Below are 19,133 nucleotides of genomic sequence, written 5' to 3'. Positions count from 1 at the left end.
TCTCTCTGGATATGTGTAGTCATGTATGTGAGAGTGTACATGCAGAGGCGAAGGACAGTTCTGCCTGTTGGGATCCACCTGTCACTTACCTTCTCAGCACTGAGGGGACAATCTTGTGCCACCATGAGCAGTGTGACAGTTAATCTTAGTTGTTGGTTTGATGAGCTCTATAATCCCCTGGGAGACGGAATCACATACTTGTAGGGTATCTTGATTAGGTTGATATGGGAACATCTTTCCACTGTGGGCGACACCATTTCCTGGGCGAGGATCCTGGACTGAATGAAAAGGAGAAGGCAAGCTGAACATGAGCATTCATCACTCTTTGCTTCCTGACTGGACGCCGTGTGGCCAGCTGCCTCTAGTTCCTGTTGCTGTTTCTTCCCCTCTATAGTGGCTAGTTTTGTGTGTCAACTTGACACAAGCTGGAGTTATCACAGAGAAAGGAGCTTCAGTTGGGGAAGTGCCTTCATGAGATCCAGCTGTGGGGCATTTTCTCAATTAGTGATCAAGGGGGGAGGGCCCCTATGGGTGGTTCCACCTTTGGGCTGGTGCTCTTGGGTTCTATAAGAGAGTAGGCTGAGCAAGCCAGGGGAAGCAAGCCAGTAAGGAACATCTCTCCATGGCCTCTGCATCAGCTCCTGCTTCCTAACTTGCTTGAGTTCCAGTCCTGGCTTCCTTTTGTGATGAACAGCAACGCAGAAGTGTAAGCTGAATAAACCCTTTCCTCCCCAACTTGCTTCTTGGTCATGATGTTTGTGCAGGAATAGAAACCCTGACTAAGACACCCACCACAATGGACAGCATCTTCATTGTGAACCAAAGTAAACTCTTAGGCTGTTTTGGTGGGAGTCTTAGCACAACATAGGAAAAGTAACGCATCTCTTTCACATGGGTTCTTGGGTCAAACTCAGGCCTTTCTGCTTGCAGGATAAGCACTCTACTGACCCCAGTAGGGGTCAGTCCCACACCTCTCTGCCCTCTCTTGTCGGGTCTAATTGGGGGCAGTGAAACAAGTTTATCACTCCCTGTCAAAGGAGTTAGGCATCCATATTAGTTACTTCCTGGTACTGTGCCAGAATACCTTGACCAAAGCAACTTTGGGTAGAAAAGGATTATTTTGGCTGACAGTTCTAGAGGATATAAAAATCCATCATGGAGGAAGAGGCACAGTAGCAGGGCTGTGAGTCTGTCCTGGCAGGAAGCAAAACATATTTCACCTACACACAAGAAGCAGAAAGGGAGAAGATATGAAGTTAGCATACGCTACAAACACTCAAAGATCACCTCAGTGACCTCCTAAAGGTCACTGGACAGTGAAAAATTGGGGAGCAAACATTCAAACACATGTGCCTATGGGGGACATTTTTTAATCAAAGCACCACAGCATCTCTCTGCACAGGCCATGTAACCGTGTGAGAAGCATCAGAGTGTTGGGGGAGAGAGAGAGCTCAGTAGCTAAGCGTATTTGTTGCTGGCTAGGGGACCAGGGTTCGAGTTCCAGAACCCACGTGGTGACTCGGAACCATTAGTAACTCCAGTTCCAGGGGATCTAACGCTCTGACCTCTCTTCTGACCTTCATGGACATCAGACATGTACATGGTGCACACATAAACATGCAATCAAATCATATGTAGACATACAATAAAATGAAGATATCTAAAATTTTAAAAAAGGTGTCATGACCTCAGGGTGATCCATTGGCTGTGAGTATAGGCTGGGCAGGCATTAGCCCCAAGCCCAAGGCTGGGGCTTCCCAGAACCACCTACCTTTTTTTTTTTTTTTTTTTGCACTCACACCTGTCAAATAAGGCACTGGGTCATCATTGCTGGATAAGTATATGGAAAAGATAAAGGAAAAGTTGTAGCCAATCATAGACAGTGAATTTTGAAAGTCCATTCTCTCTTCTATATCACTCAGAGACCAAAGGAAACATTGTAGAATTCCAGGCTGGCAAGAGACCCTGTTTCAAAGAACAAGATGGATAATGTTTAAGAAATGTTACAAAAACCATGTTTTTAAAGTACTTTATTTTTAATTTTAAGCATGTGTATGTATTCGTGTGAGTGCGTGGGTGGTGTGTGTGTGTGTGTATGCAGGTGCCCATGGAAACCAGAAGAGGCTGTTGGATCCCTGGAGTTATATGTGAGCCATCCCATGGAAGAGGAAACTTAAATTTGGGTCCTAAGAACAAAAGGCTCTCTCAACTGTCTTGACCACCCTCACCAGCAAGGAATTATGCAACGCAGGAAGATCTTCTTCAAGCAGTTTATTCAGGAAACCTTACATCAGGAAGCCCCCGGTCCTAGCCCGTGCTGCCATGGTACCAAGTATCTGGCGTAGGCCTGGGGGATTAAAAAACACAGACACGGGTCATTCTGCAAGGAGAATGCCCAAGCCTTACTGAGAGACCAACAATATATATACTAGAGGCCAGGGAAGGGAGCAGGAAAAATCAATTATAGTCATAGGTCAGACACCTGGGAAGTCCGTGTGGTTCCCAACACTCAACCACTGAACCATCTTTCTAGCCCCCAAACCATACTTTCAAGAGCAAAAGTTTTCCTGAAGGAAGAGAACCCAGAGATGAGCTTTCTCTAAATGCTCAGGAAAACAGAAGTACAGACTCTACAAGAATGTGAAGATGCAGAAAGTGAGCTCAGCTGCTGGGGTGACCACGAGACTGGAGAGCACTGTTCCCTCTGCTCGGCTTAGAGCACACCAAGGAAATGGCGCTCTCCAAGACCTTCTCTGCAGGCCTCAAGTTGAGAGAAGGACAAATGTCTAGGTCTATGTCTTAGTCAGGGTTTCTATTCCTGCACAAACATCATGACCAAGAAGCAAGTTGGGGAGGAAAGGGTTTATTGAGCTTACACTTCCACGTTGCAGTTCATCACTAAAGGAAGTCAGGACTGGAACTCAAGCAGGTCAGGAAGCAGGAGCTGATGCAGAGGCCATGGAGAGATGTTCCTTACTGGCTTGCTTCCCCTGGCTTGCTCAGCCTGCTCTCTTATAGAACCCAAGAGCACCAGCCCAAAGGTAGCACCACCCACAAGGGGCCCTCCCCTCTTGATCACTAATTGAGAAAATGCCCCACAGCTGTATCTCATGGAGGCACTTCCCCAACTGAAGCTCCTTTCTCTGTGATAACTTCAGCCTATGTCAAGTTGACACACAAAACTAGCCAGTACAGGCTATCACAAATTAGAATGTCTTCTGCCCCAGGGATCTCGGATAGAACTGGGGTTAAGAGGGCAGAGGAAGCGACAGGTAGGCATTCTTCATGAAGTGGGAGGAAGAATAGCAAGTTTTTCATTTTCAAGTTAGATTTGTTTTAGTTGTGTGTGTGTGTTTGTCTCTGTATGTGCTTGTATGTGTGCTTGTATGTGTCTGTGCGTGTCTGTGTGCATGTGTGTGCTTGTATCTGAGTGTCTGTGTGTATGCATGTATGTGTCCATGTGTATCACACATGGGAGGTGACATGTGTACATTAGTGCAAATGTCTTCAGAAGCTAGAGACCTGAGATCCTTTGGAACTGCAAGTATAGGTGATGGTGTGGGTGCTAGGAGCTAAACTCAAGTCTTCTGGAAGAGCAGCAAGGGCTCTCACACTCTCTCCCAGTTTTTGTAATTCCTGTTCCAAGGATCCAGTATCCTCTTCCATACTCCCTTGGGAACCAGGTACACACAGCATGTTTACATACACAAAGGCACAACACTTATGCATGTGAAATAAAAGTATCTTTAAAAACATTTTATGTACCTCACATCAATCAGAATGGCTAAGGTTAAAAACTCAAGAGACAGCAGGTGTTGGCGAGGATGTGGAGAAAGAAGAACACTCCTCCACTGCTGGTGGGATTGCAAGATGGTACAACCACTTTGGAAATCAGTCTGGTGGTTCCTCAGAAAACTGGACATGACACTTCCGGAGGACCCTGCTATACCTCTCCTGGGCATATACCCGGAGGATTCCCCGGCATACAATAAGGACACATGCTCCACTATGTTCATAGCAACTTTATTTAGGATAACCAGAAGCTGGAAAGAACCCAGATGTCCCTCAATGGAGGAATGGATACAGAAAATGTGGTATATTTACACAATGGAATACTACTCAGCAATTAAAAACAATGAATTCATGAAATTCTTAGGCAAATGGTTGGAACTGGAAAATATCATCCTAAGTGATGTAACCCAATCACAAAAGAATACACATGGAATGCAATCACTGATAAGTGGATATTAATTAGCCCAGAAGCTCTGAATTCTCAAGACACAATTAGCATATCAAATGATACCCAAGAAGAAGGAAGGAGAGGGCCCTGGTTCTGAAAAGACTTGATCCAGCATTATAGGGGAGTGCCGGGACAGGGAAATGGGGGGGGGGTGATTGGGAAATGGGTGGAGGGAAGAGGGCTTATGAGACCGATAGGAAAGGGGAAACTGGGAAAGGGGAAAGCATTCAGAATGTAAACAACGAATATAGAAAATAAAATTAATAAAAACATTTTATGCATTTCTTTAAAACTTTATACAGCCACCACGGATCAACAAGTGGCACTTTGGAAAGCTAGACATCTGTCCATGAAACTTATCCATTACTTTGCTGTTTTTATTTTTCTATATAGTACTGATCAAAGCTGTAGATGCCAGCGAGGATGCCTTCCTACCTCAGGGTCAGTTTTGAGCCTTTCTGTTTCCCTGGTTCTCTAGAAAGATAAATGTCAGCCTTGCCTCCCGTGGCATTCTGAGGTTAGAACATCACGTTATTGTTTCCTTTCTTAAGAGTTTATCCAGTTGGGCCTGTCAGTCACCTGACCTGGAGTCAGATACCCAGGAAAGCTGACTCACCTGAGAGGTGGGAGAAGTAGCCATTCTCTTGATAAGATGCATGCTATTCATGTTTCCTTCCATTGCAGTGATCTAACACTCTGATGCTTGCTGGCTTATGCTTTGTTTGTGTGTTTGTTTGTTTGTGTTGTGTTTGTTGTTTGAGATAAGGTTTCTTTATGAAGCCCTGGCTGTCCTGGAATCACTCTGTGGATCAGGCTGGCCTGGAACTCACAGAGCTCTGCTTGCCTCTGCCTCCTCAGTGCTGGAATTAAAGGCATATGACACCACTGCCGGCCATAGCTAGCTTTCGTATGTATAGCCCAGGAAACCTGCTCAGGATGTCTGGGCCCTCCTACATCAATTAAGACAAGACAATCCTTCACAGACATGCCCACACACCAACCTGACAGAGGCAATTACTCAACTGAGACTCCTTTTTCAAGTGATTCTGGGATGTGCTAAGTTGATAGTTAATGCTAACTAGAACAGATACTGGACTGGTCTTCCAGCGGAGACACTGGCCAATCGCAGGACTTGCTTTCCTAGTACTTACAGCTTCCCCATTCTTTCCCCAAAGCCCTCTCCATCCTTCTGTTCACCAGGAAGCCACTTGTCCACCATGTAGCTGTTTACAAGTGGCATGGCCTTCTCTCTTCTGTTTGTCCCCTCTCCCAGCAGCTGCCAAGGCTCACAGCCTGTCTGTTCCATCACTCTCTCTTAAGCACTAATAAAATTGTCCTTGACTTCCTTCTGAGTCTGTTGCTAAATTCTTTTATTAATGGAACTAAGAACCCAAAATAGGAAGTCCAGGCATTTAAGAATGGCCATTTCTTAAATTATAAGCCTTGGAGTTCTTTGATTCATGCTATCATCTAAGTGCATCAGTTGCTTTTTGAAGCTAGAAATGGAATCTGTTGGCTTCCTAGGGCTAAGGGTCCCATGAGAAGATGTGGGGCTAGAGTCTCTGGTCCTTATTGATGAACCAAGGGTCCGGGGTGTACATCAGCTGCAAGGGGGATGGAGAACTTTCCCAGGCTTCATCCCAGCCTTCCTTCCTCACTTTGCCTTCTGTGAGCTGCTTAAATGCAGAAGAGACAAACACTGTCTTCTCGTCCAGAACTGTCCTGCATATTGGTGTTGGGCTGAGGGGCCCAAGCTTGCTTGAATAAAGGCTCTGTTGTGATTACATCAGATCGGCTCTTGTCCATTTAGAGAGTTTACTGTCTTAGTCAGAGTTTGTATTCCTGCACAAACATCATGACCAAGAAGCAAGTTGGGGGAGGAAAGGGTTTATTCAGCTTATACTTCCACATTGCTGTTCATAAACAAAGGAAGTCAGGACTGGGACTCACACAGGGCAGGAAATTAGAGGCAGGAGCTGATGCAGAGGCCGTGGAGGGTGCTGCTTACTGGCTTGCTCAGCTTGCTTTCTTATAGAACCCAGGACTACCAGCCCAGAGATGGCACAACCCACAATGGGCCCTCCCACCCTTGATCACTAATTGAGAAAATGCTTTACAGCTGGATCTCATGGAGGCATTTCCTCAAGGAAAAGCTGTGTTAACCCCAGCTTGTGTTAAGTTGATATACAAACCCAGCCAGAACATTCACTAACATTTCCCTGGCACTACAACAACAGACCAAAGTAAGGATATCACCAAAGTCCAATTTGGTATGACAGAAAATGCACCACGAGGAGCTAACCAAGTGCTGACATATTTTTATTAAATCCACTCAGGATGGCAAGAAAGTGTAGCCCTCGGGAGAACTGCAGAACTGAGCTTTACAGGGTAGAATAGAAACAAGTTTGCAGTGAGTTAGTCAGGCACTGAATAGTTGCAGCCTGGACAATTTCAAAATAAGGGCACAGGAACACATTGTCTAATGCAGCATGGTGCAAAACTGAATCCAGAAGAAGATAGGTTCCTTTCTCCTGTGAGGGGCATATCCAGAGGAGAACTCAAAACCCATCCATCCTGTTAGCAACTCCTTGGTGGACTGAAACAAAATGGCGTCACCAATGATAAGACCTGTCATTGGGGTTACTTACAGGAGTAGAAATGATTCAAAGATAGCTGTGTTATCAAAAGCCCACCCCAGCAAGGGTGACAGCTCATGAATGCTGGGAACCCGACACCTACTGCAGAATTTGTAGGCAGCTCAACAGGCTGGAAAGTGTCTTTCCTACATCGGTTTGTCTGATCTTCTTCCCAGCGGTTCTGCAGTCCTCTGCCTCTTCCAGGCAGCTAAGTTGGTCTGAGCCTCTTGTGTGTTTCCCAGCTGTCCTAACTGCTTATTTGGAGCACCAAGGTCTTTGATCTTACAGATAGCACACTAGGGAAACCAGGAATATTAAACACACAGTGTTGTCTTTTCAAAGAAAAATATGTGTAACTTGTTTTTCACTCAGAAGGGTAGGAATGGAGGTGGGTAATAGCCTACCTAGGTAGCCCTTTTGCTATATGTAGGAACAGGGCACACCTGGCTCCCCTCAAACTTCTGTGCCCAGGACTGGAGTCAGCTCACCGTCTAGACGACCTCTGTGCTATCTGTATAACTGAGGCTACACCAGATCCTCCCCTAAGCCCTTAAGATGGCACATTAGACTACCTATAGAAACCGTCTTCACGGAAGAAGTGACATGTACTTTGAGAAGACTTTTGACATAATTATGCCTCCTTATGCACATGTGATTGTGTTGCATAAGGAAATTTCCCCCCAGATAGCATTGTCTAAAATAAAGTGTCTGGTGTTGGACTCTAGAAGTTCGAACCACCACTGGCCACTGAGTCACATTCAATCTGACTTTTCTTCTTGTCTCATGCAGATCTTGACTCTGCTGGTTGTGATGTTTGCACAGACCCCTTCAACTGCTCAGGGAAGGAGAGCACAGTGAATCTGGCCAGCTTCAGGGACTTCCTTGACTCTATTGAGTTTCCCTGTGTCTCAAGGCATTTCCTTCTACGTTGAAAGGTTTGTTTTAGAGGAAATTGATGCCCAGCAGGATGGGGAAGGGTTTGGGGAGACCATGTGTGTCCTAGTGACCTGAGTGGACTGGGTTCTCACAGCAAGTGGGTGGACGCTCTTTACCACCATCATTGATTCCGGAAAATCTTCGTCTCTTGGCTATTGTTGCTGTTAGTGAGAACCAGGCATATTCAAAAGCTGCATTAAAATATATGGGAATTAAAAAATGACCTTTGGATATATAAAACAAGGCAGCTGGGGAGATGGAGGGAAAGGAGCTGTTCCGCTAATTAAAACTGGGAGACAGGAGGAGGAGGAACAATTACTCTAAGGCACTATCTCTCCCCCACAGTCCCACAAACAAATTAGCTCCAACACCCACTCGGTTAGGAGAAACAGATGTCAATTATGCTGCGATGTTTCCTGAACTGTTTGCTCTTCCCATCTGATCGTTAACATTACATTGACAGTAGGATGGAGGTGGGCTGAGGCTTATCTGGATGAATGATTTCCTCCTACCTTTCAACTAAGTCAAAATCACAGCAGTGAGGAGACTGGGACCCAGTACTGCACCAAGAACTGTTTCCTTAGACAGAGAAAAAGCTTCTGGATGGTTGAGTATCACTAACAGTTATTTATCCACAGAGGAGGAGAGTATTTTAAAACAGTTAAATTTTAGCAGAAAAAAAAAATGAAGGAATTTGTTTAAAATAGTTACATAAAAGCAGATGAAGCTATGGCATATGTGCATTAGCAGAGGATGCAAATTACATTTAAGGGCTGATGAGATGGCTCAGTGGGTCTGGGCGCTTACCACCCACCTTGATGAACTGAGTTCAGTCCTTGGGACCTTGTTGGGAACCCCTGATAATTAAGGTTGTGGTCTACCATGACTGGATAGCTCCTTTGAGATCAGCACAAAGTGGAGGACTCCCTTTACCAGCAGGGCTTCCCATTCTCTGACATTGTCTGGGGAGCCCAAACCACCCCATATTGTCTTCCTGTGGAATTTCACATAGCCTTGGTGAGATTACAGGTTCAGCTTCCTGTACTCCTGTCCAGCAAGCACCCAGAATTCCTGAAATGCATGCAAATGAGGCATTCTTCACTACCCTAAACTGCACCCAAAGAGGCTTACCCACCCTGGAAATCCCTATCTCTTCCCAGAAACTATACATAGTCTTTGCTTAACCCCGAATAAAGATGAGCTGCCTCTCTGAAGAAGATCCCAGAAGCACTCAAAGGGCTTCGGAACCCTGTTCTTAGACTGGGGGAGAAGAAAAGGCCACAGGACCTACATGGAAAGAACTGAAAACTGTTAGTTTTTTTCTGATCACGTGTGTGTGTGTGTGTGTGTGTGTGTGTGTGTGTGTGTGTGTGTGTCTTGCACACACATTTGTGCATGGAGAAAGAGAGAGAGTAAATAAATATAAATTTTTTTTGTTTGTTTTTTTCAAGACAGGGTTTCTCTGGGCAGCCCTAGCTGTCCTAGAACTCACTCTGTAGACCAGGCTGTCCTTGAACTCAGAAATCTACCTGCCTCTGCCTCCCAAGTGCTGGGATTAAAGATGTGCACCACCACTGCCCGGCTAAATATAAATATTTTAAGAACCAATCCCACATTTATCCCTAATGTAGTTCTGATGGAGGTGGAGTTGTCCAGCTAAGGTAGACTATTTGAAGTCATCTTCAAACGTTGACGCTTAGGTACCACGAGTAATGGTATGATAGTGAACATATCTAGTTTTTTGTGTGAACATAGTTGTTATTTTTAGTTTCTGGGTACAGTTTTGAAATCTTGTTTCAAAGACAAGGTGAGATTTATGAATGGAGATGGCTATCTTGAAGCCACAGGCAGGAGCTGCTAAGATGGCTTGGGAGAATGGAATAAGGAGGAACAGGAGGAACAAGGGGAAGCTGTGTTGTGATTCATGTTCTTTTCTTTGAAGCTTCACTCTGATGTCATTGGTGGATTTAATAACTCTGATTGCAGGATAAAAATGTACTTATCTGAGAGCTTGAGTGTTGTCTAGGATGAGGAGGGACCAAAGCAAGAGATTTCTTTGTTCCTGATGGGGACACAGCAGTAAATACAGAGACACATGACTGTTCAATGCTCAGACTGAGTGGCCACTGGCGGCTGGGCTCTAGCAGAGCATATTTATTTTATGCATACGAGAGACTGGCAGCAGGGTAAACATAATCAGAATGGATTCATCTTAGGGTTTGCATTGCTGTGAAGAGACACTATGACCAAGGCTCTTATAAAGGACAGCATTTAATCGGGGCTGGCTTACAGGTTCAGAGGATCAGTCCTGTATCATCAAGGCGGGAGCATGGCAGAATCCAGGCAGGCATGATGCAGGAGGAGCTGAGAGTTGTACATCTTCATCTGAAGGCAACCATAAGACTGGCTTCCAGGCAGCTAGGAAGAGGGTCTTTAAGCCCACACCCACAGTGACACACTTCCTCCAACAAGGCCACATCTCCAAATACAGCCATTCCCTAGGCCAGGCATAGTCAAACCACCACAGGACTATATGTCTGAAATTGTCAAGGAGCAAATTTAGTAAAAGTTAATTTATAAAAAAGATATAGATATCACATAAAGATGTGAAATCTTAGATGATTTTCCTGGGCTACTTTGCGACATAGACTTCCATGGAATACTTCACACAGTGACTAATACAGAATTCTTAGCACAGTGTTTTACAGGATGCTTCAAGAGTGTTTTACATGGAGTATTATCTAGTGCATTGACATGGAGTCATCCAGTGAGGGTGAATAAAATTGTATATGGAAGCAGAAAGGAAATGACTTGGAACACTACCCTAGAGTAGATATCAACCCCCCCGCCCCATGCTTGTTAGAAGCAGAAACTTCTGGTCCCCATCACTGAGCTAACACTTGGAATGGTTCAGACATCAGTCAGTGCTCCCGGTAACTGACATGCTCAAGTTGGAAGCCCAGTGAATCCTGGGAAGGTTCTATGTCAGCTGTATCACAGAAGTGATTCTTGACCCTGTCAAGCATCTCTTTTCACAATAAATGTTCAGATAAAATGAGAAATTAAAAGCATAGATTCCCCAACAAAGGGAAATGGAGGGGAGGTAGGAGTGGGTCAGGTGGAGGGGCATATACTTGGAGGCAGGGGGTGGGAGGAGGGGTTAGGGGTTTTCGGGGAGGGGGGAAACTGGGATAGGTTTTAGTATTTGAAATGTAAATGAAGATTATATTCAATAAAAAAAACAAAAAATTAAAAGCAATTCTATAGTCTTTCTATATATTCCTCTCCTCCTTCTCAAGGCAGAGTCTCATGCATCCCAGTCTGGCTTTGAACTCACTGTGTAGCTGAGAATGACCTTGAACTCCTGATGCTTCTGTCTCTACTTCCTGAATGTTGGGGTTGTAGGTGGTGGCCACTGTCTGGTTTCCATGGTGCTGGAAATGGACCCAAGGGTTTTGTGCATGCGCAGCACATGCTCTGCCAAATGAACTGCATGCCCAGTCCGCCCTCCCTTCTCTCTCTGGTTATCTGCATCTTTTGTCTTTATGCTCAGATATATTTTCCTTATCCTATAAGACTACATGAATTCCCTGACCCCCTGCAACACCTGGAAATAGTCTTTGTCTCTGAAAACTAGCTTCAAGTTTCTTCCTTCCTTCCTTCCCACCTCCTCCTCCTCCTCCTTCTCTCCTTCCTTCCTTCCTTCCTTCCTTCCTTCCTTCCTTCCTTCCTTCCTTCCTTCCTTTCCTTTCTTCCTTCCTTCCTTCCTTCCTTCCCTCCCTCCCTCCCTCCCTCCCTCCCTCCCTCCCTCCCTTCCTTCCTTCCTTCCTTCCTTCCTTTCCTTCCTTTCCCTTCCTTCCTTCCTTCCTTCCTTCCTTCCTTCCTTCCTTCCTTCCTTCCTTCCTTCCTTCCTTCCTTTCTTTCTTTCTTTCTTTCTTTCTTTCTTTCTTTTTCTTTCCTCTCTCTTTTTCTCCCTGTCTCCCTTCCTCTCTACGATCATTTTTCTGGCTTGCTTAGTGTCCATCAAGCCTCCAGTAGATGGCTTCATGGAGAGCTCTGGTCACACGCACTGGGAACTTACCATCTAGTGCGGAGGCATAAACAGTCATCCAGTCCCATCCTGCCCCCCTCTACTCCCCTCCCCGACTCTCCCTGCCCTTCTGCCCTGTGTCCTCCCCTGCTCTTCATTCCAGTTTTCCCTCCTGCAAGATGCTGAGGCCCCAAGAGAGCTGGGCCTGGGGCAGAATCACAGCTCAGGGACAGCTTCTTCCAGTAGCTAACGTCTGAGAGCCGATGAAATGGAAAACCAGGCTGATAAAATAATATTAAGAACCAACTGGAAGAATGCACAAGAGCAACAAGACCAAACAATGAATGCTTTTTAATAAAGCACGAAGATCATCACAGGAGACAGGGGAGGTCTGGGGAGATGAAAGGCCCTATTGAATACAAGTGGTAGACATGGTCTACGTACTTTTTTTTGTTTCCCTTGTTATTAATCTTTATTAGTGTACAAAGTATTAGGTTTTAGGGCTGCAGAGAGGCTCAGTGGTTAAGAGCATTTGCCACTGTTGCAGAGGGCCAGAGTTCACTTCCCAGAACCGTGCCTGGTGGCTCACAGATGCCTATAACTCTAACTCTGGGGTATCCAACACTCTGACTTCTGCAGGCACCTACATACCTATGTTGATATACACACGTACACAAATGCACACACACACACACACATACACAATCTTAAAAACAAAACAAAAAATAAAGTATTGGGTTTCATTATGGTATATTCAACAAAATCTGTTTGTCTTTTTTCCCTTTGTTTCCCTAGGGGCCCTTTGCCCCCTCACCCTCCCACTCTCGGTACCCCCTCTTCAGATGTTCCTTCATCTCTCTCACTACCTCTTCCCCACCCCTCCCCTTGTGGTCTTCTGTCCAGTCTCCTAGTCTACAGTCACCTTCTCATATGCATACATATCAATATTGACAGCTAGGCTCCATTCATGAGCGAGAGCATGCCACATTTGCCTTTCCTAGTCTGAGTCATCTTACATGATATAATACTCTCCATAACCATCCGTTTTCCTGCACATTGTATTTTCCTTCACAGTTGAATTGAAGTCCATTGTGTATCCATTGGCAGACACTGTAGTGGTTTGAGTGTGAAATGTCCTTCCTAGGCTCACGTAGTTGAACCCTTGGTCCCCAGTTGGCGATGCTGTTTGGGAAGTTATAGCATCTTCAGTAGGTACAGCCTTGATGGAAAAGTCCATCACTGGAGGCAGGTGCTGAGGGTTTACAGTTTTACTCTATTTCCAGTTTCCTCTCTCTGCTTCTGGTGTACTGTTGAGATGTGATTTCTAGCTTATTGATCCTACCACCCCACCTTCCCTGGTATTATGGACATCCAGACCCTGTAGAAACATATGTTAAAATAAGACTGTTCCTTAAGTTGCTTCTGGTCACAATATTTTATCACGGCATCAGGAAAGTAGCTAATACAGTCATCGAGTTTGTTTCCATTATTCACTACTGTGAATAACGCTGCGACAAACATGGGTGTTTATTGCAAAAAGCAGCAGTAGGACACAGAGTCCTTTGAGGACTCAGAAATGGTAGAGCTAGGTCATAGAGATGATTCATTTTTAAATTATTGATATAAATTTATTATATGTACTTATCTATGCATCTATTTATGCATTTTAGAAGGGGATGCAGGTGCCACGGGGCTGGTGTGGCAGTCAGCAGACAGCTTGCAGGAGCTGGGTCTCTTCTTCCTTCTTCAGTTGTGAGGTTTAGCAGAAAGTTCCTTTACCCTCTGAGCCATCTCTCTGGTTACCTGTATTTTTTAGATACCTCCATATTTTAAATATTCTCTCAAATCAAATATTCACTCTCTGTGGCGCTACATAACCATTCTCACTAATGCTTTGGTTTTACCTGAGTCTGCCCTTGCCAGTGACTCTTTGTTTACCCACTTTCTCCTGCCAGGCAAGGCTCTCTCCCTTCCTCTCCCTCCACGTTCTCAGTGAAATCTGCATGTCTAAAGTCCAAGATAGAAGCTGCTTTTCCCCCAAGAGGCACGCTCTGCCCCTCTTCAGAAAAGGAGAGCTTCCTTCCTAGAAAGCAGCAATCTTTGCTGGTGTATCTAAATTGGTCAGCATATATCACTGCAACTTGGTTACTCTGTGAATGCATCTGGTCTTTGGCCAGATAGGTTCATGTCCTAACTAACCGCCAACTTGACAAAATCTAGAAATCATCAGAGAAGAGAGCCTCAGTCGAAGAATTCTGCTGGTCATTGGCCTGAGTCTGTCTGTAGGGATTCTGTTGGTCACATTGGCCTGAGTCTGTCTGTGGGGATTCTGTTGGTCACATTGGCCTGAGTCTGGCTGTGGAGATTCTGTTGGTCACATTGGCTTGAGTCTGTCTATGGGGATTCTGTTGGTCACATTGGCTTGAGTCTGTCTGTGTGGATTCTGTTGGTCACATTGGCTTGAGTCTGTCTGTGTGGATTCTGTTGGTCACATTGGCTTGAGTCTGTCTGTGGGGATTCTGTTGGTCACATTGGTTTGAGTCTGTCTGTGGAGGGTCATCTCCATAGCTGATGTAGAACAATCCAGCTTGACTTACTATGGGTGGCCCTATTCCTTTTCTAGGTAGTCTAGGATGTACAAGGAAGTTAGCTAAGCATTTAAACTAATATACAATCACACAAACACCAAGAAACCTCTAAACTAATATAAAATCAAACAAATACCAAGTAGATAATTTCTGGGCCCTTGAGATGTCTCTCAGCTAGTAAAAGGATTTATCACAGAAGCCCAATGACCTGAGTTTAATCTCCAGAACACACTTATTGAAAGGAGAGACAAACTTCTGAAAGGTGTCCTCTGACCTCCATATGTGACATGGTGTACAAGCATAACACACACACACACACACACCATGCACACACATACACACACCATGTACACACACATACACACACACCAAACACATATACACATACACACACACATGCACACACACATGCACATAAACACACACATATACACACATGCACATACACACAAACACATACATATACACAAACACACACATATACACACATGTACACACACATACACACATGCACACACAAACACACATGTACACACAAACACATGCATATACACACATGTATACAATAAACACACATACACACATGCACGCACACATATACACACAAACACACACACACACACACACACACACACACATAGACCCACCACATAGACACACATATTCATATCACACATATACACAGGCACACAATTGATTTTTTAAAAGCAGATGATTTCTATAAAAGAATACATATGTAATGAATCCGTGTGGTAAATGCAGTCCCTCTCTCTTCAAAGGCCACAGCTAAGGGAACAGCTACTCATTATATAGCTCTCAGGTACAATATAGAAATATGAAAAAAAAGAAATAGTCACACTGTTTCTACATTTTAAGTCAGTTATTAAATTTAGAAGAAAATATAGCAAAGAAATAATCCCCAAAGGGAAAACTTGAATTGTAATGTTAAAAAATCAATAATCTGTCAGCTTAACGCTGCCTGTGGACTCCTGCTTAGCATGTAAGAGTTTGTCCAGCTGCAGGCTGAACAGCAGTTCTCTTCCTGTTTCCAGCATGATGGCTGAAGACATGAGGCTTCTGGGTGAGGGATGAAGGACTTCATTACTCAGAGCAAAAGCTTCATGCTTGTTTATGCTGGTTTCTGGTGTGCACTAACTAAGTTAACTGATATGAAAGACCCAGACTATTCCTAGGTATCAGATGTGTGTTACTGTGGCATGATGGCACGGGTAGCGCAGTGTGTGCATGCCGTGAGTTCAGATCCTAGGCTGCAGCTCAGAGTGTGCATGCTGTGAGTTCAGATCCAAGGCTGCAGCTCAGAGTGTGCATGCTGTGAGTTCAGATCCGAGGATGCAGTGAAGATACACAATGTAACACAGGTGAGTGCAGCCACAAACCATCTCGTTTATTGTGTGCTTGATTTTTAAGTAAATTTTGTTTGCCACATGTTCAGAGCCCTTTAATAGCAACAAATTTTTTGCAACCGTAATATTCAGTTATGTGACCCCACACGGGGTGTTGCAGTCACAAAGCTGAAGGAGTGGAAATCTGAGGAGCACGTTTTCGGCTGGAAGTGTAGGATCTGTGTTTTTATTCTGATCTCATAGGGGATTATAGTTAAGATATTGCCATGAGTGTATTTAGCCAGTAAGCGCCAGGGATCCTTCTGTCTCTGCTTTTTCAGGGATGGGATTACAGGCTTTCAGGACTCAAGCTCAGGTCATCGTTGTAATCCTCCTCCTCCTCCTCCTCCTCCTCCTCCTCTTCCTCCTCTTCCTTTTCCTTTTCCTTCTCCTTCTTTGGTTTTTTGAGACAGGGTTCCTCTGTGTAGCCCTGGCTTTGCTGGAACTCACTCTGTAGACCAGGCTGGCCTCAAACTCAGAGATTCACCTTGGATTAAAGGCATGCACCACCGCCTGGCTAACTTGGTCCCTTCTGTAAGTCCTTGTGTTAAAACACAGTCACATTTTGGGCTAGAACTTAATTATATGAGTGTTGGGATTGAGGGATAGGATTTAATCATATGGGGGCCAAGGTCACAATTCAGTCACAGCAAATTGACAAATCTCTCTATTTTCCCATTTGCAAATGGTTAATTGTGCCTTAGAAGGCTTCTAGCTGTGATGGCTTATATTGATTGTCACCTTGACAGAATCTTGTATCAATCACCTGGGAATGGAACCTCTGGGCATGCCTGGGACTTTATAGATTAATTGAACCACTGTGGAAGTGGACTATACTATTCAATGGGCTGGGATTCTGTACTGAAGTCAAAAGAGAAAGAGAGCTGAGAACTGGCACTCATCTCTCGCTGGTGTCCTGAATCATGGTCCTGCCTGCCGGGCTGTGATGGATCACATCTCAAACCGCGAGCCAAAATAAACCTTTCTTCCTGTCCTTCAGGTGTTTTTTTTAGCAGGTATCTTATTACAGAAACAACAAAAAAGCAGCTAAGGCACTGACCAGCAACAGAACAGTCACTAATACACTAGTAAGACCTACTAGAAAGCATGTGGAAAAAAGCGTTTTGTCATTGCAAATACTCAGTGGGCAAAAACATATAAAAACATGATCACACTGAAGATCAGAAAAAGAATTGATTATGACGTCTAGGCAGGGAGCTGTAAAGAGCAGGGGTGGTCAGTACTTATGGGATGCTTGCACACCGCAAGCTGCCAGCTTCGTCTGACTTTATTTTCATCACAATCTCACAGGAAGTATAATATCCTCCATTAAAAGTGTCTTATAGGGTGCGTGTCTCTGTGTGTGTACAAGCGCATGTCTGTGTAGGTGAGTGCACATGCACACACATGTGTGCATGTGTTCCCATATTCTGTGCCTACAGAAGCTGAAAGAGGGTGATGGGTCCCCCGGGGCCCACACTCACAGGTGGCTGTAAGCCACCTTATGTGGGTGATGGGAAGTGAACCCAGATCCTCTACAAAACAGCAAGTGCTCTCAATAACCGAGCCATCTCTCCAGCCCCAATTATCCCCTTAAAGATAAGAAGGCTGCGCCAGAAAGCCTAAGTCACTCAGCGTCTTTCAAGTGATAAATGGTATGACATTAAAAAACTACAAAGAGAATATATAGTAACATGAAAAAATATTAAGGGAAATGAGCAAAATAAAAAATTGATTTGGGGCATGAAAAATGTATGCAGAGAGAGGAGCAATGGCTGGGAATAAAAGCATGCCATGAGTTTGGTGCAAGGTGAATGTCTCTACCTTTTAAAATTCTCACTCTTTGTTCAGTAGGATGGTTAGAGTATCACTGCAAAAATATTTCTCTTAAAGAATTCTTCTCAGTTCCACAAAATAGCCCCACATCCAACCTGCAGTTATAGGCTGTGTGTGTGTGTGGTCCAGAATAGCTATGAATGTGTCCTGACAGAATATCTTTTTATCATGCACCTGCAGGTCAGCCCAGGAACCAGGGATGAAGTTTCTGGAAGAACCAGAGAAAAAAGCTCATTTTCTTTTCAAACTGGGGCTGGGGAGATGTCTCAGCAATTAAAGCATTAGTCACACAGTTGCGAGGACTGGAATTTGGATTCCCAGGGCCTGTGTAAATGTAATTCCAGTCTCAGATGGCAGAGGCAGAGCTGGCAGAGAAAGCTGACAACAGAGAAAAACCATGCTATGAGAGACCCTGCCTCAGTAAATAAGGTGGAAAAGAGACTGAAGGTCATTGCTGATGTCAACTGTGGCCCTTCATGCACACACACACTTACACACACAATGCAAATATGCATACGTGGACACACACACCACACCACACTCAACGGGAATAAGGAGCTGGGGGAAGACCCTTTACCTGCTTTAGCCCGGCAGGGGGTGGGGGGTTCTGGGTCATCAGCTTGGGAGCTCATTGACAAGGTGCAGAGCCCAGTAGGTCTTCGAGCGCACAGCTTGGCCTCCTTGGTCCCTAAGAGATCAGTAACAGGACACAGCACAATGGTTAAGAAAATCGAGTCTTAGATTGAGTTTTGTTATTGTTTGTTTTGTGATAGGCTCGTGATGACCACTATTCTCACTATTCTTTTAAAATAGTCAATTATTTTTACTTAAGGCTTTCGTACAATTTATTTTGATCTACTTTTTATTATTTATTTGTTTGGTTTTGAGGCAGGTTTTTTTTTTTTTTTTCAGTAGTCCCGGCTGTCCTGGAACTGGCTGTGTAGACCAGGCTGGCTTCAAACTCACAGAGATCCACCTGCCTCTGCCTCCTGAGTGCTGGGCTTAAAGGCGTGTGCTACCACATCCAGCTTGATATGCTTTTGTAACCTATGAGACTGGGGCCTGCAAGATAGTTCACTGGGTAAAAACAGTTGGCACCAAGCCTGAAGATCTGGGTTCCACAGCTCTGAGTTCCATCCCTGGAATCCACACAGTGGACAGGGACAAGCTGACTTCCTTCAGTTTTTCTCTGACCTCCTCATGATCTCTCTCTGTCTCTGTCTATCTGTCTGTCTGTCTCTCTCTCTCTCTCTCTCTCTCACACACACACACACACACACACACACACACACACACCACACTTTAAAAATGTAAAAGTAATTTAAAGTATGAGATTGAAAATGGGAAGGGGATGCTGGAGTGCCTTTTTCTTTTAATCAAGGGTAAATGATAGTAGCTGTTGTAGGCAAGGCCCCTGAGTTCATCCCAAACACCACAAAAAACAAAGCTTCAACAAGGAAACCT

This window comes from Apodemus sylvaticus, chromosome 12 (assembly GCF_947179515.1).
Source record: "Apodemus sylvaticus chromosome 12, mApoSyl1.1, whole genome shotgun sequence".
NCBI classification, from domain to species: Eukaryota; Metazoa; Chordata; class Mammalia; order Rodentia; family Muridae; genus Apodemus; species Apodemus sylvaticus.
The sequence above is the reverse complement of the archived record's forward strand: the minus strand, read 5'-3'. Positions refer to the sequence as shown.